Source organism: Eleutherodactylus coqui, chromosome 1 (assembly GCF_035609145.1).
Source record: "Eleutherodactylus coqui strain aEleCoq1 chromosome 1, aEleCoq1.hap1, whole genome shotgun sequence".
Classification (NCBI taxonomy): domain Eukaryota; kingdom Metazoa; phylum Chordata; class Amphibia; order Anura; family Eleutherodactylidae; genus Eleutherodactylus; species Eleutherodactylus coqui.
Window position 1 is genome coordinate 91,321,317 of NC_089837.1, and position 22,523 is coordinate 91,343,839.

The following is a 22,523-nucleotide window of genomic DNA, read 5'->3' on the forward strand; positions in this document are numbered from 1 at the left end:
ATCCAAATTTTACGTATGGAATGTAATTTTCTCACTTCCCTGTGTCATAGAAACGTGAAATTTGGCACGAGCATTGATTATGTCATAAATAGGAAAATCTAATAGGTCCAAACTCGATTATTCAATTCTATGCGCATAAGAATTAGCGTCCAAATTTTACGTATGGAATGTAATTTTCTCACTTTCCGGTGTCATAGAAACGGGAAATTTGGCACGAGCATTGATTATGTCATAAATAGGAAAAGCTAATAGGTCCCAACTCGATTATTTAATTCTAGTGCAAAAGAATTAGCGTCCAAATTTTACGTACGGAATCTAATTCTCTCACTTCTTGGTGTCATAGAAACATGAAATTTGGCACGGGCATTGATTATGTCATAAATAGGAAAAGTTAATGGGTCCCAACTCGATTATTCAATTCTAAGTGCAAAAGAATTAGTTTCCAAATTTCACGTATGGAATCTAATTCTCTCACTTCCTGATGTCATTTTATATAAAGGAAACGTTGCACGGTTACCTCCCCGTGGTGTTTCCTGGGTAACGCAGAGAACTATGCAAAATGGTGAATATATGTTTTTCCGGTATCTCTAATGTAACCACGACTTCAGAAGATTTTCCGTGTGAACACCAGATAAACACCAGTACCAAATTAACCTGGGCGAAGCCGGGTATATCAGCTAGTACAGTATATGGGTGCAATGTACCTGTGTGTGGATGCTCATATATATATATATATTTTTTTTTTCTTTTCTTTTTTTGCTTTCATATTTCATATACAACATGTAAATATTCTATGTGACTGTTAGGCCTAATGCCCACGGCCGTGACGAACTCCGCAAGCGGAATACCGCAGCAGAGCCCGTCACGACACCCCCCCCCCCCCAGAGCCCCCATACTTACCTCCGGATCCGCCGCCCGACGTCCCGCATGATGCTCTGGCGCGCATGCGCAGTAGAGCGCATGACGCGCCGGTCGCGTCACATGACGTAGGCGCTTAAGTGTGACGAACGCCTTTCATTGAGTGCAATAGAAGCCGTCCGAGCGTACACCTGTGGCAAATAGAACATGCCACGGGTGAGTATGGAAGAATTCACGGGGCGGAATTCCACAGTGGAATTCTGCATCGTGAGCATTGCGCTATTAGGTTCAATAGAAAAAAATCCGCCCATGGGAATTAGGCCTTATGCTGTAAAATGTACTGTTAAAATTAGTGCTCCAAGATATTTTATTATTGCTAATGTAACCCAAATTAGCATGCACTTTTAGCCAGGAGTGAGATAAGTTCTTTGATACCCAAAGCAGGGGTTTCAGAATTGGCCCACCACCCTCGATTCCTGAAGTTCAGCATGATACCGATAAGTCCTTCCATACCTTTCCTCTTGACTTGATGATATGGGGCGTTAAAAGACCAACATCCAAGAAAAAAACATGATTTCACAATACTCTGTTGGGAGATGTTTATGCTATATTTGTCTATATATGTCTTGTGATGTGCACTGCAGCTTATTAAGGATTTTACTAGCAGGTCATGATAACCTACTGAAATTGTATTGTTAGAAACTAGATTTCCAAATGAAATTTGCAGAAAAAGATAACATCTATACTTGTTTGATAATCAATCACTTTTTTCCCCATCCCTATCATTCTTATATATAATATATGCTCTTCATTTCACAACTTTTTTTTATTATTCAATTTTTATTGGTATCACATAAAAATGAACAGAGTCAGACAACCATAGATCATAGCACATTCGTCAATCACTTAACATTAGTGAACGAGTTTACATACATTTGTTATATATACTTTCATGCATTGTGATACAATTTTAACAAGAAAGTTACTAAGAGCTCTTTTAAGAAAAGAAATAGAGAGGAAATAGGAGGCAGAGGAGGGGGGAAGGGTAAAAGAAATAGGTAGAACAAAAATAAACCATGTAACCAGCTTAGAAGACATCCTGATGGAAACACATCTATCCACGTATTCCACATAACGTTGTATTTTAGTATGGTGGAATTTCTAAGGGCCAAGATTTTTCTTATCTACTATGCTCAGAAAGAACTTGGATTCATTCCTTCATAGATGGTATCTCAGGTGTTTGCCATCTTCTAGCAATAAGTAATTTTGCCACCAATAAGATATGGCTTATCAATTGTCTATCAGGTGGTTTAAATGTATCTAAGTCTAGGAGTAACAAGGCCGTATCCGGAAGCCTTGGGACATAACCTGTCAAGAGCTTATTTAGCAGGGAGAAAGTTTCCCTCCACTATGATATAATATGTGGACATGACCAAAAAAACTGGAAGGCCTCCGGAGATAAGCGCCTGTTTTTGAGTTGCAAAGGTGTGAGATACCATCTATTTAATACTTTCAAATGTATTTCTATCATTTTTGCACAATTGGTGGCTTGTTTTGCCCATTTAAGGGATTCTAACCAGCTTTCCATTGGCCCGATCCTCCCCCGATCCCCTTCCCAATTTAAAAGATGGCATTTCTTGCTAGGCCTCAGGTTTCCTGCGATAAGGTCATAAAAGACCCTTGTTTTGGATTTATTATTTTGTTGGGTCCTGAGAAGACCTTGCGACTAGAGTTGAGCGAACATACTATGCCGAGCTTGATGCTCGTTCGAGTATTAGCGTACTCGATGGTGCTCGTTACTCGAACGAGCATCAAGCCATGTTCTACCCCGCCCCAGTTTTTGGCTCCTCCTTGCTGTGATGTGCCTGTTTTGAGAGAGAGAGAGAGACGAATGAACCTAGAAGAAAAAAGAAAAAAGCTCGGCACCCGGCGTCCCACATACAGAAATGCTCGAGTCTCCCATTGTAGTCAATAGGGTTCGCTACTCGAGTAGAGCTCTGGAATTTTACGAAAAGCTCGACTCGAATAATGCAGACATGAGAATTTGGGTGCTCACTCATCTCTACTTGCGACCCTGCTTGAGGTATTTTAACATTTTGTAGGTTAGTCATTTGGAGAAAAGAGCGTAATTGGAAATATTCGACCATCTTGTTTCTATGAATTGCAAATTCCTCTGATAGGGAACTGAATGATTTGATATTTTCGCCGTTGAATATTTCTGAGATATATTTTAAACCTTTTTTAGCCCAGGGTAGTAGCCGAAGTCCTGGGATAAAATGATCTAAAATTCCTTAAATGGCAGGTTTCACCTACGTTTTGCCTTATAAGCTAAGCTGGGGGCTGAATATTGTTTTTTTTTTTGTCTGATTTGGGGTCTGAAGTTTCTGGAGAGGCCATGGTTACCCTTGCATAGTACTGTACAACCATTTATAGAACTGTTTATGTAAGTCTGTGTCTATTGTCTATTTCTGTTAAGTGTATAATTGTTAATATGGTAAAATGTCCAGATTCTGTAAGAATTTTCTGCATTACACATTGACATTAATTTTATGAGCCCAAGGGAAGGGCTGTCCTTCAGTCATGGTTCCCCAGAAGTTTCGTCCACAGGGGATAAAGTTTTGTCCTTTCCTACCCTGTTTCTCTGAAAATAAGACGATGCCTTATATTAATTTTTGGCGATGTCGCAGAGATATCCCAGCGATTTTAGGATATCTGCCTGCGTTTTTCTCGCACTGCGATGCGAGACTTTAACTTTAGAATCGCATCGCAGTGGAGAAAATACGCCAGTGGGTGGGAGCCCTAAAGTAGTTGTAACCACAAACCAGCATAACCGGACAGATTGTGAATCCTATCAAGAATTTCTTGCTACTACCATTATTTCCATGTACACACTGTCTGGAGACTGTAACGATCACCCCCTAAAAAATCTAAGTGACACACTGGTTAGCTGACACACACAGGGCCACAAAAATAAGGGCTGTAAAGTACCTGGCTCCCACATATCGTCTGGACACTGTAACAATCACCCACACTGGACAACTTGTACAGTAGGGAAGGTATTGCAGTTTCTGGCCAACAGGGAAAGCTCATCACAGCAGACTCACACAGCAGGGACAGAGCTAAGTCTTACTCTTGGTGGAGGCCTTATATTTAGCACTTCAGCAAAACCTCTACTAGGTCTTATTTTCAGGGGATGTCTTATTTTTGGGGAAAGCACAGTAGTATCCTTGTCAGTAGCATAAGGCAGAACCTGCAGCCCAATCAGCTTGCACAGGCAGTCCTGTTCCTCTAGGATGACACATCCACATATGCCATTGTTAAAAGGTATGCGGTATGGTCTCAAGGGCATGTAGCAGATAGTAGGACTTACAGATAAGGGTCTAATATCCTGTAGTTGAACCTGAGCTCCGAGCCTAGCACTGGCAGCTCAATTGGCACTTGCCAGAGAACACCAGTATTGGCAGGTTGGCCAATGGCACCTTCTTCTCATCACAGATGAAGGCAGGTTCCCACTGAACACATGTGACAAATGTGAAAAAGTCTGGAGACGATGGAGCCCATCAAAATTCAATGTGTGAGTTCAGTGGTACCTTCATTTTTTTGAGCAGCATAGTATTGTATGCTGAGCAGTTCGGACTGTGGAATGAAGGCAGCTCTAATTTATTTAACAATTGATTTAGGGTCAGACAAGTTCTTTTTCAAAAGAAGTCGAGAAAGGCTTTATTTTAATGAGGAAGGGCTGTAAATATTTAATTAGAGCTTTAACTGGACTTCATTATCATTGAAAATGCTGTTGTGTACATATACAGAAGAGTCAAGGAGTGCAAGCCATAAAACGGAATTTAAAATATAATGTACTAAAGGTATTGTCTATAAAATAAGTAGTAAAACAGTACGAGGTACAGTGCATAGATTTGACTGACAGCCCTCGGTTTCCATTTCGCTTTTGCCCTACGCTCGCCATATCTATAGAGTCCTATTCACCTGACAGAATCCATCAACATACCATATTTTCACTGGAAAATATTGTCTACTGCTCTATTGTATACAGAGAATTAAAGTAAAAAAAAGCATATACTACGTGGTTATATATTTGTTTTACAGTAGAAATGAATGGTTAATGAATGTCAGTGTATGTATGAACAGTGACATATATTTGAGCCTTCCCTGGGATATGGAAGGTAAATCCAAAATCTGGACACTAAAAGGGAAATGTATGTAAGAAATTAATAAAAATAGAGCAATATATGGTATGAATATAGACTTGGACAGCTGCAAATAGTCGTGAAAACTTTGGCAAACCAAAAGGTAAAGCTGGTAAACACAATAGAAGTGGATCCACAAAGAAAAGGCACACAAAGTTATCTAAATATCTTCTGTTGCCTGAAGTTATCACATCTGGCAGACCTACTATATCTCCATGACATATTACCTCTACCAGATGGACTGTTTAATTTATTTACTATCTTTACCTTTTAGTTTGCTGAAGTGTTCACCCATGTGTATGGCTGGGCAAATCTCTATTCACATTTTCTATAAATTAAAATGAGTTCTCTTGGACTTTTACTATTTAGGTCATCAATAGTTGATTGGCAGGTGTCTAAAACTTGCGATCCCCACCAATGAGCACTAGAAGTAGATGGTGCTGTCAACATTGCAGTATGCATGCACTACCAAACCGGGCCACTGCAATACGGACAGCGTAATCTGCTTCTAGTGTTGCCCTCATTGACAGCTGTTGACTTCAGTGGGGCAGAACTGAAATACCAGGCACGACTCTTGGACAAGAGTGGCACTATTTCTGGGGGAAAAAAGTAGACCTTTTCTTCTAACCATGAACAACCACAATGAAATGAATAAATAAAATACACACCCAGGACTGTATTTTGAATGTATCATACTTAGCTCTGTCTATATGGCACACATAATTTCACAGTGCTTGGGATGGTGGCATTTCTTTTCTCATCACATTGCTACAGACAGCTTAGACCCAAGAACATTGACTATTTTGTGACAATTTTGCTTCGATTGGAATTATTACAGAATTACATTTTATGAAGTGAATCCTCTTCCATGGTGACCTGTAAAGGGGGTATGGTTTCTTTAACTGTTTTATGGTTTATGTGATGTAGAACTGTGGCTTTAAGAGTGGGTGGGAATGAGGAGCATCACTCTGAGCAGGGGAGGGACTAGAACTGGACAGTGTGTGCTGTAGTGAGAGAAGCTAGAGATAGTCTCCTGTGCGCTACTGTGGTGGAGCCGTAACTGCCCTACATGTACGTAATCCTTGATAAAAAAGGAAGGATTTAGTCAGAGCCAGATTTCAAAGAGACTGTTTCCTCCTCGCCCCCCTCCCATCTAACTGATAACATTGGTCTGACGCAGAGCCAACAGAGACTTATATTCCCAATGATCAGGTAAGTGGATATAAAAAGTCTACATGCCCCTGTTAAAATGCCATGTTTTTTCTGTCATGTTGAAAAATTAGACAAAAATGAATCATTTAGACGTATTCCCACCTTCAATGTGACCCGTTATCTGTACTATTCCATTGAATAACGAATTAAAATCTTTTAGGGTTGGAAAAAAAAAAAATCCTAAAATAATTGGTTGCATAAATATGCACACCCTAAGGGCGCCTACTCACTTGCGTTTGCGATTTTCGTGCGTGAAAAACGCAGCGTTTTCCGCGGTGTTTTTCGCGGCTTTTTCGCGCCTTTTCCGTTAATTTCCATTGACATTCATGGGTGCATTAAGAGAAAAATAAGGACACATATGCAACTGACAGTTCCTATGTTAAAAATTGCAACGGACCGAAAAAAAACCCGCAAATGGACAAGAACACATTCTATCCTAATTGCTCTTCAGAAAAAAACGCAAAACGCAAAGGAAAAAAAAATCGCAAGTGGGTAGGCGCCCTTAGGGTGCATTCAGACAACCGTATATCGGCTGGGTTTTCACGCCCAGCCAATATACAGTGTCTCTTTCTGTAGGGGGAGGAGGCTGGAAGAGCCAGGAGCAGTGCTTTGAGCTCCCGCCCCCTCTCTGTCTCCTCTCCACCCCCCTACACTATTTTCAATTAGGAGAGGTGGGACGGGGGCGGAGCTATTTTTCCGTAACTTAACCCCCGCCCCCCCGCCTCCTCTCATTGCAAATAGTGCAGAGGGGCGGAGATGGGGCAGGAGCTCAGTGCACTGCTCTCGACTCTTCCAGCCTCCTCCCCCTGCAGAGAGAGACGCCGTATATCGGCCGGTGTGAATACCCGGCTGATATACGATCGTCTGAATGTGCCCTAAAACTAATTGTTAGGTGCACTGTTTAGACACAATCTTCTGCTTCTGTGTCTGGCAAATATGGGCGTTGTCCCATTCTCTATTACCTGAGCTTATATGCACTCTCTTCCAGCACTCCTAGCGTTAATAGCTTCTGGCCTCCTGTTCAGCTGATGCTCCTTTTCCAATCACCCTCCTATATAGCTGCCCTGGGCCTTTCAGACCTTTCTGCAGTGTTGGTGAGAGTTTGTTCCTAGCTCTTTCTGTCCAGCCACTGCTTCAGCAGTTACCTTGCATACTGCTTGTGCTCTGTGTTCTTCGTTTGTGTACTCTGTGGTCTATTATTCCCATAGTCCACTTCTCTGTTTCTCCTTGTCAGCTTGTCCCTCATTTGTTTTTTTACTCTCCAGTGTTGTTCTATCTTTGTCCTATAGGTGTCTTGGCCCGCCAGGGTAAGTCAGCGCCTAGAGGAAGACCATGGGGTTGTCCTTATCAGGACAAGTGCTCCGCTTATAGGCAAGGGTCTCCCTCTCCTGGTTATCAGTTCAGGGCACGATACCTTCCCTAGTTTCCATCCATATACGGGGCTGTTTATCTGGTATCTTACCTTGCACGCTGGGGTTGGCTGTCAGCCGTGCAGGATCAGCTCTTCACCTACCCGGTAGGTTAACACAGTGGTTCCACATCCATAATCCTTACACTAATACTTTGTTGATGTACCATTTGATTTTAAGACCGTATTCAGTCTTTTTGGGTAGATGACTATCAGCATGGCACATGTTGACTTGGCCATCTTTGCCTCCTCTTCCTTGCAACAGTTCGCCAACTCTGCCAGATTGCGAGGCCATTTTGTGTGTAGCGCCCTCTTCAGGTCAGCTCACAGATCTACATTAGGATTCAGGTCTGGTGCCTGGCTGGGCCAACTTTGATCATCATCTGGCAAAGCCATTCTTTTGTTGATTTGGAGATCTGCTTTAGGTTGTTGTCATGCTGAAAGGTGAAATTATCCTCCATCTTCAGCTTTTTAGCAAAGACCTGAAGGTTTTGTGCCAAAATGGGCTGATATTTGAAACTGTTCATAATTCCCTCCACCTTTACTAAAGCCCCAGTTCTAGCAGTAGAAAAACAGCCCTAAAGAATAATGCTGCTTCCACCATGCTTCATTAGGGCTAAGTCTCACGGGCGCATCGGCGCCCATGTTACTGCAGGTAGAAGACGGCCGCACTTAAGGACGGACAATACCCAGAGATTGGGATTATTTAATTTAGAAAAACTAATAACTATGTATAAATATATATCAGGGGACAATACAGAAATCTCTCCCATGATTTATTTATGCCCAGAACTGTGACTGTAACAAGGGGGCATCCTCTACATCTAGAGGAAAGAAGGTTTCTACACCAACATAGCAGGGGGTTCTTTACTGTAAGAGCAGTGAGACTATGTAACTCTCTGCCTGAGGACACAGTGATGGAAAATTCGATAAAAGAGTTCGAAAGGGGTCTGGATGCCTTTCTTGAGTGTTACAATATATTACGTACTACAGTTACTGATTACTTCAGAAGGGTTGTTGATCCAGGGATTACACTGATTGCCAGATCAGAGTTGGGAAGGATTTTTTTTCCCCTAGAAGGAAGAAAATTGGCCTCTACTTCATTGGGATCTTTTGCCTTCTTCTGTATAAACATAGCAGGAAAATATGCTGAACTGGATGAACACAAGTATTTTTCAGCCTAAAATACTATGTATGTATAAGCCATAAATAGAAGAAAAACTCAGATCTGTCAGCAGCAGCTAGCCTGCTTGCTGACAGGTTCCAGATAGCAATTAATTCAGTTCTACACAGAATAAATAATTTTTAAAAATCAGTAGCAGCATAGTGAAAATATATAACAAAGATGATAGATTTGATGTCTGTGGAGACAGTGTTAAGCTATGTTTGCACCTGTCTTTCGTCTTTCCATCACAGATTCCATTGGGGGTGCTGTCAATTTTGACAGCAAAAAAAAGAACAGTATGAGGCATTATTCTTGTTATCAAAATGGCAGAAAGCTCAATGGACCTCCTTATAAGTCAAAGGGGTCTAGGGGCGCAGCTGTTCTCCATCATATGCTGGGTTCTGCACAGTTTTTTGTCTTCTGCTGCAGTATGCATGGATGTGAACAGAGCCTTAGTCAAAAATGCAAGGGAAACATAATAAATAATGAATTTAATAAAAGATACAACATGGCCAGGTCTGTTTTTGCACGGGGAAGAAATAGATGTCAGGGTCTGTCAGCACACATAGCAGTGATTGGAAACAGATTCGGATAAAGGTAGAAGAATCTGCAGTATAAAATATTGTCTACGGCCAGTTATAAATTTTTGAACGTTTTTCACTCTGCTCTCTTGCGCTAGTATGGTGATGCTTGGGGATCTCAAGTGTTATTTTAGTATTGCTGTGTGAAGAACCTCTACTCCCCAAAATGTCACCAATTACTGACCTAACCAAATGTTTCATTACATTAGCCATAATTCTGTTCTCTGCAGTGAAACAATGCTTTTGCAGCTTCTGTATCTGCAGTCACCTCCGCACTCTGCAGTCTTCTGATATTGCTAGCTGAAGAATATTCTAAGAAATTTATTAACTGTTTCTCTGATATTAGGACGCTTACACCGCCATCACTGTTAAAGCAATTTGCTAAGTATTTTTCGACTATTTTCTGTAATGTATGCTGCATAAAGAAACCCCATGACATCGGAAGTTTGTTATGTACTGCAGATTATGACATCAAACGTGTTATCTAACCAGTATCCTTTATCTGTGATTGAATTTATAAAATCATAAGACCAGAAGACAACTATTCTGATCAGAGACCATCACACGCTCAAGGCATTCTTTCACGACTCATATTGTTCAGGCTGTTCATTCAGCAGAGTAGGCTTGTAATGGAGGTCATTAATCTCCTGACGTAAGAGATGATCCATTCTATTTATTAAGAGTTCATCCAGCCTGTTGGCACCGTACAGGTGCCGGTCTACAGTGAAAAATTACTGGCTAGAGATTTTCTATTCCATCCAACTCCCATTAATGCACACTGGTGTAGAGAAAGTAGACAAAATTAATTAGGCAGGGAGGGGGGCTGGGATTGGGAGACATAACATCTGTGCATGGACAATGACTATATTAGCAGGCTCTATAATTCACAGAGAATTACAATCTTCCTGACATTTTATGTTAGCCCTGTGTTTGATGCAGTTATTTTTTTTGTTATTCCCTCTTTATACTGAATTTGTGATGACGTTAGAAACGCCTATAATATTCATGAATAGACTCTTCTACCAAAGATATTTGGACTCCGCAGCAAGAATCAAAAGTAGTATTTATTGACATACACTATATGGACAAAAGTATTTGGACACTGCAGAAATACAGTATGCTGGGAAGGGCATGGGTAAAAAAGGAAGCTGCTCAGTTTGTAATAACTATTGATTCATCAGATCAAGCCCTTGTGGGACGAACTGGAGTGACGGGTACGACACCGTCACCCATGCCCATCTTCACAACAATCTCTTCTCACAGCCTGGCACGAGGAATGGTGAGCCATTTCTGGCCAGACTTACAGAGAACTTGTGGAAAGTTTGCCTCAATGTGTTGTCGCTGTAATACAAGCAAAAGGAGGGCCGACACGTTACTAAATAGAATAATTAAGCACTTCTTCTGAAAAACATGCAGCGTCCAAATACTTTTGTCCATATAGTGTATGTTAATACTTAGTGGGGTCTCCTTTGGCCCTAATGACATCTGATACTCTCTGTGCCATACTTTCTATTAACATCTGATAACTTCAGCTGGTATTTCTGTCATGTTCAACCTGAGCACAATGCATACCTCACCCAGGACAGTCGCAAGACTGTGTCAGCACTGGACACATGGGAAATGCAATGCTGCAGTTAAACCCCAATTCAACAAAGAAAAATACAAAAAACTGACCCTGCTTTTAACTGGGAGAGGTACCTACCTAACAGTAGATTGACCTCCCTGATAAGCGTGAACAAGGGAGAAGACTGAACCACAGTATGAATAATCCAGAGTGAAGAGAAAAAAACACAACTTAACTAAAAATACACAGCTAACTTCAGGAGGACTTGGACAGCTCCGACCAGCAGAACTGCAATAAACAGCAATGAGCTAAGGAGGGGGGAATATAAAGCCCTCTCTACCTGCTGATAGGTAGACCCGAGAAGAAAGCGCACCTAATAAAACCTCTCAGAGGTAGGGGACTCTGAGGGAAATACCAACATGCAACTATACGGATATGGCCGACTGCACAGGGGTGGCTTTGCATTGCAGAATCCGAAGCAGGAGTCTGCCTCCGGATTCCACAGCAAATAATGCCCATAGAATGCTATGGCAAAATGCGATTTCCTCTGCACGAGCGGAAATCGATTGTGATTTTTCATTCGTGGAGGAGAAATTGCAGCATGCTGATATTCGGTGTGGCTTCTGTGTGGACGGCTGCCATTTAAGTCAATGGAAGCCGTCTGTCTCGCGACTTTTCTGCAATCATCATTGCGGAAAGGTCACAGGATCCACGTTAGCGTCTAGCAATGGCACGGCATAATCTGCACTGGTGCTCCAGCTGGCACATCTGCAGTACGCAGAGTTGCCGGCCAGGCACAAGGTCAGATTCCGCTGTGGGATGCCGCATGCGGAAATCAACCCGGCCATGTGCAGGCAGCCTACAGATAGTAGCAGGCAACCCCCACACAAAATGTGTCAACCAGCAACCTGTATAGGAGCAAAGTGATTAGTCTGCTTCTGCATTGTGGTTAATGTACTACGGCACTGTAGCCACTGACAAGCCATGACAATTTCTCTCCATTCCTCCTGCAAACGTCTCGTGAGTTCTCTAAAAGAAGATTGATGCTGTTTATAATTCCTGTTCTAGTTCACTCCAAAACGTTCAGTAGGGTTCAGGCCGGGACTCTGTGCAGCCAGTCCAACAGTAAAACATCCCTATCTTCAAACCAACGTAAAACAGTGTTAGATATGTAACAAGGCACGTTGTCTTGTTGGAAGTATTGCCGACCATTTCTAGAGTATTGTCACATTGTCAGCAGCACATTATTGTATAGAAGGTTAAAGAAGACTTTTGTGTTCATGGTTTTTGTCACTACAACCAACTGACTAAAACATGCCATGTAAAACATCCCCAGACTATAACGGAACCTCTGCCGTACTTAACGGTTTGCACAACATACTCAGGCAAAAAGGCGTTCCCCACGTATCCTCCACACTTAGGTACATTTATCTGATTTGAAGTTGGCGTAGTGTGATTCATTACTCCATAGAACTGTCCAATAACATTGCTCCTTGCACTATTGTAGACATCCAATGCATTGCGCTTCATCATGGACAACTTGTATACAGTGGCATAACATGTATTTCCAATAGTATATTTCCAAAATATTAATTCACAGACCATAGCTTACACCTCCAAGAGTCTGCATCTTATGCAGCATGGTTTAGGACATATGGCATGCTTATAGGACAAGTTCCATTCTTCTGATAGGGCCTTTGGTAGGATAGTGGACTATAAGCTGGCAAACTATAACCACTTAAATATTCTGCTCACCCTATTACAATTTCCTTCCTGTGATCCATGCTCTACCTGTTCTATTGTATTTTATCCATTTCATCATAGATCTACCTTAGGAAATTGGCTTTCATAAAAAAAAAATCATTGCTAAGTCATTCCCATCACCAAGTTGACTTCCTGTAATTGACAGACCTACTTAGTCTATGATAATCAACACCTTTGTAATCAATGCTTAGTATTTCATGTCATTACTGATTTACTGCCAGTTACTCACTATAGAGCTTAGGTTGAAAACAATGGGAGCCTTTAGCAATGGGACTTCACTACCCCTTTGACCACCTTCAGCAGTAAGAGAGTTCTGAATTGAAAAACATGATTATTTTAGTCTTCCGTCTGCCAGACATCCTTTCCTAATGCACAAAGGTAATGCTTAGTCCACTTAACAAAGATGTTGAAAGTCTAAAGTTTGAGGTTATATCCCAAATTGATGGTAACTCAGTAACTTTCAATTCAGTGTGATGATCCATCCACAGCAGTGAACTATCCAATTGAGTTTCTAAATTCACTCACTCCTTCAAGTCTTCCACCCCATAAGTTAACTCTAAAGTTGGAGCTATCGTGCTGCTGATTAGAAACCTTAACTCGAACACTGGCTTAGTGAATGGAACTCAGTTAAGTGTGAAAAAGATTCAAAGTCATTGCCTGGTCTATAGTGTTCTAACCAGTAACAAGCAGGACTTGAGACAATTATCCAAGCTAACATCTCCTGAAACAGAGTTACCCATTGTATTTCCAAGGAGACAGTTTCCACTTCGACAGGACTTTGTAATTACTATCAACAAATCTCAGGGACAGACTTTCAACAATGTTGGAATTCACCTTGAGTGCCCTGCGTTCGTACATCGAATGTTATATGTAGCATTTTTGAGAGTCACCAAGAAACAGAACTTCAAAGTCAAAATATACCCCGATTCACTTCAAGGGGTCCGCTCATTTGGAAGATGGTACATTGAAAATGCAGTTTATCCTGAAGTCCTTGCCAATTAACATAAACAGTTCTTATGACATTTATAAACATTTCCCAAAAACATTTTATGTTCGCGTAGCAAACAGCAGGTCAATCTTGTAATACTAAATACTATTAACAGTACTCAACTCGAAATATGTAAATTGCACAAAATAAAGAAACAAAATCTCAAAATCATTTTTGTGGAGAAAGTCAAACTAATTTGTATTAAGTTGTGTTATGCCGACAAGGAATGGTAATGCTAAATTTTATTCAAACACTATAAATTCAAAGTTCTTCTCCTTCCCTTATTTCTGGATGTATGGCTATATGGGGCTGTTCCTCCTTCTAAAATGTATCAAAACACAATAGAATAAAAAGTTAATGAGAAGGTTCCAAAACTAAAAAACTTTTTCCATTTTCATTTTTTTCTTCCCCCTTTTAACAAATTCTAACTCCTTTATATATCCATCGACGTCGCTGTATGAAGGCTTGTATTTTGCGGGACGAGTTGTATTTTCCAATGGTGCTATTTAATGTACCATATAATGTACTGAAAAACTTTTAAAAAATTCTAAGTGGAGTAAAATGAAAAGAAAACGACATTCCGCCATCTTTTGGAGCATCTTGTTTTTACGGCGCACAAACGGTAACAAAAATGATAGGAAAACTTTAATCTATGGGTTAGTATGATCACTACGATACCACATTTATACAGTTTTTTTTTTTGCTGTACTACTTTTATTTTTCTTCAAAGACATTTAACTTTTTAAAATAATTTTGTCACCATCTTCTGCACGCAATAACTTTTTTATTTTCCGTTTACATAGTTGTGCAAGGGTTCATTTTTTGCTGGACATCTTGTAGTTTGCGTTGGTACCATTTTCACATACATACGACTATTTGATCTCTTTTTATTGCATTTTTTCTGCTCTTACTTGTTCCTCTTCCTCCTCCAACCAATTCTATTGAACTATAAGCCCTACCCTGAAAATAAGCCCAAACTTCACTACATAAAAAGAGGCAATACTTTGCCTAGCAGGCGCCGTCCGGGTCGCTCCTGCTGGTCTCCGGAGTTCCGGCAGGCTTGCTTGCGGTTCTCAGCCACCGACAGAAGATCGCTTGCTGGTAATAGGGTTCGTAAACCCCAGCTCAAGCAAGCAATGGCTCTGGTTCTTGAGTGCCACGGCTGAGCCAATCAATGCAGCACTTTATGAACTGATGGCTGTGGTTGGTTCTTCGAGCTGAGAACTGGGATAAATCCTATTTTAACAGAATATGTCTAAAATAATGAAATGGACAACAGTTACTAACAGTAATTCCTGCTACTCTTGTCTCTAGTCTATATGCAATTCCTTTAAGATGTAAACTGACAAGGCAGCAGCACCGCCATCAATGTATTCATGTAGTTAGCTTAATTTAAAAGCATTGCAATATTTATTAGCTATTTTGCATAGAGCATATGTGCCCAGCACAGATAAGACATTATTTACTAAAGACATAAAACATAAAAGTGACCATTAGGAATATTAGTCTACAAGGATTAGAGTCAGAGTTATTTTCTAAATGTATATGAAATAACCAATTTGGCTGAAAACTTTGACTATCTGAAGTAGTTTGTTAATAAAAATGGAAAATTGCTTCGGAGGATGCAGTGCTTCAGAGAAAAGAGAAAATGGGTTGTACAGGAGTGCAAAAAACATAGCTGTTCTAGTCCAAAATCAGCAGTACATCCGTTCACGGATTGTGTGTGATATTGCCACTCCTCCCGGTACACTACAGTAGAGTTGAGCTACAATACCTGATGCAACCCATGAACAGGTGTGGTGCTGCTTGGGAAAGACAACATATTCTTGTAACCCTGCGGAGGGGCCCATATAGAGACAGTGTGCATGGCTGTTTGGCACACACTGCAGGGTCTGGATCAGTAGCATAACTATAGAGGGTGCAGAGGATGCGGTTGCACCCGGGCCCAGGAGCCTCAGGGGGCACATAAGGCCTCTCCTCTCCATATAGGGAGCCCAGTACTATGAATAAAGCATTACAGTTGTGGGCCCTCTTACAGGTTTTACATTGGGGCCCAGGAGCTTCAAGTTACACCTCTGGTCTGGATGTAAGATATAAAGCCAATATAGTCATTATTGCAGAGCAAATAGAACACTTTTATTAACAAGAGGCGAATGTTTGCTTTGTCTGGGCAGATCTTTTCAGCCGGTAGTCCAGGACAAAGTCTTCCGACCTGCAGATATGGGTTATTATGAAAAGTTCTGCACCTGGTTGACCAAGAATATTTTAGCTTCAGGCCCGTTGGCAGGGGATCACCGCAATCAGAGGGGAGGGAATGGAGGAACTACTTGCGTTCTTGCAACTTCTTGGTTCTGGTCTTGCCATCTTCCCCTAATCAATAGAGGGCACTGCCCATGGGACATCTACTACAACTCAGGAAAGACTCCTTTCACCTCCATCTTCAACCTGGCTGCTCTCTCTACAACTTCCGGTTCCTTCTCATGCACTGCTCCGTTCCTCCATTCCTACTTCCACTTAAAGATACAGCGTAACAAAATTAAACAACATCACTGTAACATAAAAAATAGAGCAAATCTTACCTCCCTTACAACTGAGGGATTTCCTAAGGAACCACTAATTGAGGCTATGGAAAAACCCATTTTCCTGCACACTTGCGTAAACCAATTGCAGCTTCTGCAAACGGAGGGAAAAAATTGCAGCATGCTTCATTTTTATGTGGATTCCACATGGACAGCTTTCATTAAAGTCAGTGGAAGCTGTTCGAACCGTGGTCCGTCCACAATTAACATTGCGGACAGGTTGCAGATTCTGCTTCATCACCTACTGACGGCGCAGGGGAAAAAATTGAAAAAAAAAATAGTACCGCACTAGTCTGGTGGTGAGCCGCCGGGTTCATCCACAGTACAGATAAAAGATGGGAAATGACAGGTACGAATGGCATCCTGTGCAGGTGGCCTTAGTCATGCAATTTATATAATGCTTGGTGTCATGTTATAGTACATACAGCATTACCTATACACAATTGTAAGGAAGTGGTAGGTCCAGTAGCTCCCAGTATCCCTACGATGGGGTTTTGGTAATACACATATTCAGCCTGCTATACACATATCCAGAGATAATTTTTTTCAGCCTGATTAATTATTCTAATTCCTACAGGCACCTCATTAGTTAAATCTGAGCTTTGTACACTCCTAAACATTACATAATAGCAGGTTAATGTAGGACAGTCTTTCCTATAGCTTCTAATTGATACACATTGTTGAGTGCTCTGACCGAACATTAAAATTGCATTTTTTTTTCCTTACAGCTAATTACATTAAAATTGCATTCCTTGAATCTGATTTTTTTTTTAATATTAAAGAAGCAGAAATTTATGGTCCTCTCTCTAATTACGGTTCACCTGAACAGCTAATTAAAAGACTATTAAAAGAGATGCGTTTTATTTCCAATTACGCCCTCATAGTATACACTGGCGGAAAGGCATACAGTCTGTGTTGTGTCAGGCTGGTAATTAATGCTGGGGAGGGAAATTCTCATCTGTATGAGACAAAACTTAGGATAGTCAAGCAGGGGCTTAGTCGCAAGGACAATTTGTCAAGTGTTACCCAGGATTCCCCACTCCATTAGTTAATGCCTGGAACATTAAGCGGCAGTGATGCTGTCAGCATGATTTGTAAATTGTATATTATATGTTTGTGTTGGTTAAAAAACAATGTAGAAGGAGCATATGGTCATTAAAATAATTAGAACAAGGGTGTAAAGCACATAATAACATCACCATATATGCTAGATGAAAATTATTGACCTTATTAACGGCAAAAGTAGGTAATAATTATGTCCTATGACCCTGTAATTTATATATTTCATTTACATGCTTATTATTAGAGCCAAACTATGAAATAGGCAAGAAAAGGCAAATACCCTGGGCCTATATTCTTTTAAGCCTCCACTTAGTTTCAAGGAGTCTGCTCTAAACTTTCATCCTAACAAGTCATCACTAGAGATGAGTGAACGTACTCGTCCGAGCTTGATACTCGTTCGAGTATTAGCGTGTTCAAGATGCTCATTACTCGTAACGAGTACCACGCGATGTTCGAGTTACTTTCACTTTCATCTCTGAGACGTTAGCACGCTTTTCTGGCCAATAGAAAGACAGGGAAGGCATTACAACTTCCCCCTGCGACGTTCAAGCCCTATACCACCCCCCTGCAGTGAGTGGCTGGCGAGATCAGGTGTCACCCGAGTATATAAATCGGCCCCTCCCGCGGCTCGCCACAGATGCGTTCTGACAGAGATCAGGGAAAGTGCTGTCTTGCTGGAGTTGCTATAGGGAGAGTATTAGGAGAATTTTAGGCTTCAAGAACCCCAACGGTCCTTCTTAGGGCCACATCTAAGTGTGTGCAGTAGTGTGGAGGCTGCTTTTTGCAGTGTTGCACATTTTTTTTTTTTTTGTATATCGGCCGTGCAGAGCATTGCGCCCTGCAGTAATTATACATAGTCCAGGGCCAGTAGTGGTGAGGCAGGGACAGAAGACATATTTATTTAATATAGGCAGTGGGTCTTTCCAAAAACATTTGGGAAAAAAAATCTATTTGGGCTGCCTGTGACCGTCCTCAGTGTACTGGATCTGTGCTGGGGGTAGTTGTCCTAATTCATACGCAGCCAGCTAAGTGTTACAGCAGGCTTGCGCAAAATTCTTTCCTGGCTCTGTGTTGGCTGTTACATCACCGCTGTATTCCAGTCCACAGTGCAACAGTCTGCAGTTATTTTACATACTCCAGGGCCAGTAGTGGTGAGGCAGGGACAGAAGACATATACAGTGTATATAGGCAGTGGGCCTTTCCAAAAACATTTGGGAAAAAAAATCTATTTGGGCTGCCTGTGACCGTCCTCAGTGTACTGGGTCTGTGCTGGGGGTAGTTGTCCTAATTCATACGCAGCCAGCTAAGTGTTACAGCAGGCTTGCGCAAAATTCTTTCCTGGCTCTGTGTTGGCTGTTACATCACTGCTGTATTCCAGTCCACAGTGCAACAGTCTGCAGTTATTTTACATACTCCAGGGCCAGTAGTGGTGACGCAGAGAGAGAAGACATATACAGTGTATATGGGCAGTGGGCCTTTCCAAAAACATTTGGGAAAAAAAATCTATTTGGGCTGCCTGTGACCGTCCTCAGTGTACTGGGTCTGTGCTGGGGGTAGTTGTCCTAATTCATACGCAGCCAGCTAAGTGTTACAGCAGGCTTGCGCAAAATTCTTTCCTGGCTCTGTGTTGGCTGTTACATCACTGCTGTATTCCAGTCCACAGTGCAACAGTCTGCAGTTATTTTACATACTCCAGGGCCAGTAGTGGTGACGCAGAGAGAGAAGACATATACAGTGTATATAGGCAGTGGGCCTTTCCAAAAACATTTGGGAAAAAAAATCTATTTGGGCTGCCTGTGACCGTCCTCAGTGTACTGGGTCTGTGCTGGGGGTAGTTGTCCTAATTCATACGCAGCCAGCTAAGTGTTACAGCAGGCTTGTGCAAAATTCTTTCCTGGCTCTGTGTTGGCTGTTACATCACCGCTGTATTCCAGTCCACAGTGCAAAAGTCTGCAGTTATTTTACATACTCCAGGGCCAGTAGTGGTGACGCAGAGAGAGAAGACATATACAGTGTATATAGGCAGTGGGCCTTTCCAAAAACATTTGGGAAAAAAAATCTATTTGGGCTGCCTGTGACCGTCCTCAGTGTACTGGGTCTGTGCTGGGGGTAGTTGTCCTAATTCATTCGCAGCCAGCTAAGTGTTACAGCAGGCTTGCGCAAAATTCTTTCCTGACTCTGTGTTGGCTGTTACATCATCGCTGTATTCCAGTCCACAGTGCAAAAGTCTGCAGTTATTTTACATACTCCAGGGCCAGTAGTGGTGACGCAGAGAGAGAAGACATATACAGTGTATATAGGCAGTGGGCCTTTCCAAAAACATTTGGGAAAAAAAATCTATTTGGGCTGCCTGTGACCGTCCTCAGTGTACTGGGTCTGTGCTGGGGGTAGTTGTCCTAATTCATACGCAGCCAGCTAAGTGTTACAGCAGGCTTGTGCAAAATTCTTTCCTGGCTCTGTGTTGGCTGTTACATCACCGCTGTATTCCAGTCCACAGTGCAAAAGTCTGCAGTTATTTTACATACTCCAGGGCCAGTAGTGGTGACGCAGAGAGAGAAGACATATACAGTGTATCTAGGCAGTGGGCCTTTCCAAAAACATTTGGGAAAAAAAATCTATTTGGGCTGCCTGTGACCGTCCTCAGTGTACTGGGTCTGTGCTGGGGGTAGTTGTCCTAATTCATACGCAGCCAGCTAAGTGTTACAGCAGGCTTGCGCAAAATTCTTTCCTGGCTCTGTGTTGGCTGTTACATCACTGCTGTATTCCAGTCCACAGTGCAACAGTCTGCAGTTATTTTACATACTCCAGGGCCAGTAGTGGTGACGCAGAGAGAGAAGACATATACAGTGTATATGGGCAGTGGGCCTTTCCAAAAACATTTGGGAAAAAAAATCTATTTGGGCTGCCTGTGACCGTCCTCAGTGCACTGGGTCTGTGCTGGGGGTAGTTGTCCTAATTCATACGCAGCCAGCTAAGTGTTACAGCAGGCTTGCGCACAATTCTTTCCTGGCTCTGCTGTGTGTTCCGTAAGCGAAGTCAGCCTCCAACCACAGGCCAATAAGCGGCACATTTAATTACAGTGTTCTGTTTCTGCACTACTGGTAATACACCATGCTAAGGGGTAGGGGTAGGCCTAGAGGACGTGGACGCGGGCGAGGACGCGGAGGCCCAAGTCAGGGTGTGGGCACAGGCCGAGCTCCTGATCCAGGTGTATCGCAGCCGACTGCTGCGGGATTAGGAGAGAGGCACGTTTCTGGCGTCACCACATTCATCTCACAATTAATGGGTCCACGCGGTAGACCTTTATTAGAAAATGAGCAGTGTGAGCAGGTCCTGTCGTGGATGGCAGAAAGTGCATCCAGCAATCTATTGAACACCCAGAGTTCTGCGCCGTCCACTGCTGCAACTCTGAATCCTCTGGCTGCTGCTCCTCCTTCCTCCCAGCCTCCTCACTCCATTACAATGACACATTCTGAGGAGCAGGTAGACTCCCAGGAACAGTTCTCGGGCCCCTGGCCAGAATGGGCAGCAAGGGTTCCGAATGCTCTCCCACTGGAGGAGTTTGTCGTGACCGATGCCCAACCTTTGGAAAGTTCCCGGGGTCCGGGGGATGAGGCTGGGGACTTCCGGCAACTGTCTCAAGACCTTTCAGTGGGTGAGGAGGACGATGACGATGAGACACAGTTGTCTATCAGTGAGGTAGTAGTAAGGGCAGTAAGTCCGAGGGAGGAGCGCACCGAGGATTCGGAGGAAGAGCAGCAGGACGATGAGGTGACTGACTCCACCTGGTTTGCTACGCCTACTGAGGACAGGTCTTCAGAGGGGGAGGCAAGGGCAGCAGCAGGGCAGGTTGCAAGAGGCAGTGCGGTGTCCAGGGGTAGAGGCAGGGCCAGACCGAATAATGCACCAACTGTTTCCCAAAGCGCCCCCTCGCGCCATGCCACCCTGCAGAGGCCGAGGTGCTCAAAGTTCGGGCAGTTTTTCACTGAGAGTGCAGACGACCGACGAACAGTGGTGTGCAACCTGTGTCGCGCCAAGATCAGCCGGGGAGCCACCACCACCAGCATGCGCAGACATATGATGGCCAAGCACCCCACAAGGTGGGACGAAGGCCGTTCACCACCTCCGGTTTGCACCGCTGCCTCTCCCCCTGTGCCCCAACCTGCCACTGAGATCCAACCCCCCTCTCAGGACACACCCTCTCACCCACACCCTCACCTCCGCTGTCCTCGGCCCCATCCACCAATGTCTGTCAGCGCACCGTCCAGCCGTCGCTAGCGCAAGTGTTGGAGCGCAAGCGCTAGTACGCCGCCACGCACCCACACGATCAAGCGTTAAACGTGCACAGAGCCAAATTTATCAGCCTGGAGATGCTGCCGTATAGGGTTGTGGAAACGGAGGCTTTCAAAAGTATGATGGCGGCGGCGGCCCCACGCTACTCAGTTCCCAGTCGCCACTACTTTTCCCGATGTGCCGTCCCAGCCCTGAACGACCACGTCTCCCGCAAAATTGTACGCGCCCTCACCAACACGGTTACTGCCAAGGTCCACTTAACAACAGACACGTGGACAAGCACAGGCGGGCAGGGCCACTATATCTCCCTGACGGCACATTGGGTGAATTTAGTGGAGGTTGGGACAGAGTCAGAGCCTGGGACCGCTCACGTCCTACCCATCCCCAGAATTGCGGGCCCCAGCTCGGTGGTGGTATCTGCGGCGGTGTATGCTTCCTCCACTAAACCACCCTCCTCCTCCGCAACCTCTGTCTCGCAATCAAGATGTGTCAGCAGCACGTCAGCAGCAGTCGGTGTCGCGCGGCGTGGCAGCACAGTGGTGGGCAAGCGTCAGCAGGCCGTGCTGAAACTACTCAGCTTAGGAGATAAGAGGCACACGGCCCACGAACTGCTGCAGGGTCTGACAGAGCAGACCGACCGCTGGCTTGCGCCGCTGAGCCTCCAACCAGGCATGGTCGTGTGTGACAACGGCCGTAACCTGGTGGCGGCTCTGCAGCTCGGTAGCCTCACGCACGTGCCATGCCTGGCCCACGTCTTTAATTTGGTGGTTCAGTGCTTTCTGAAAAGCTACCCACGCTTGTCAGACCTGCTCGGAAAGGTGAGCCGGCTCTGCGCACATTTCCG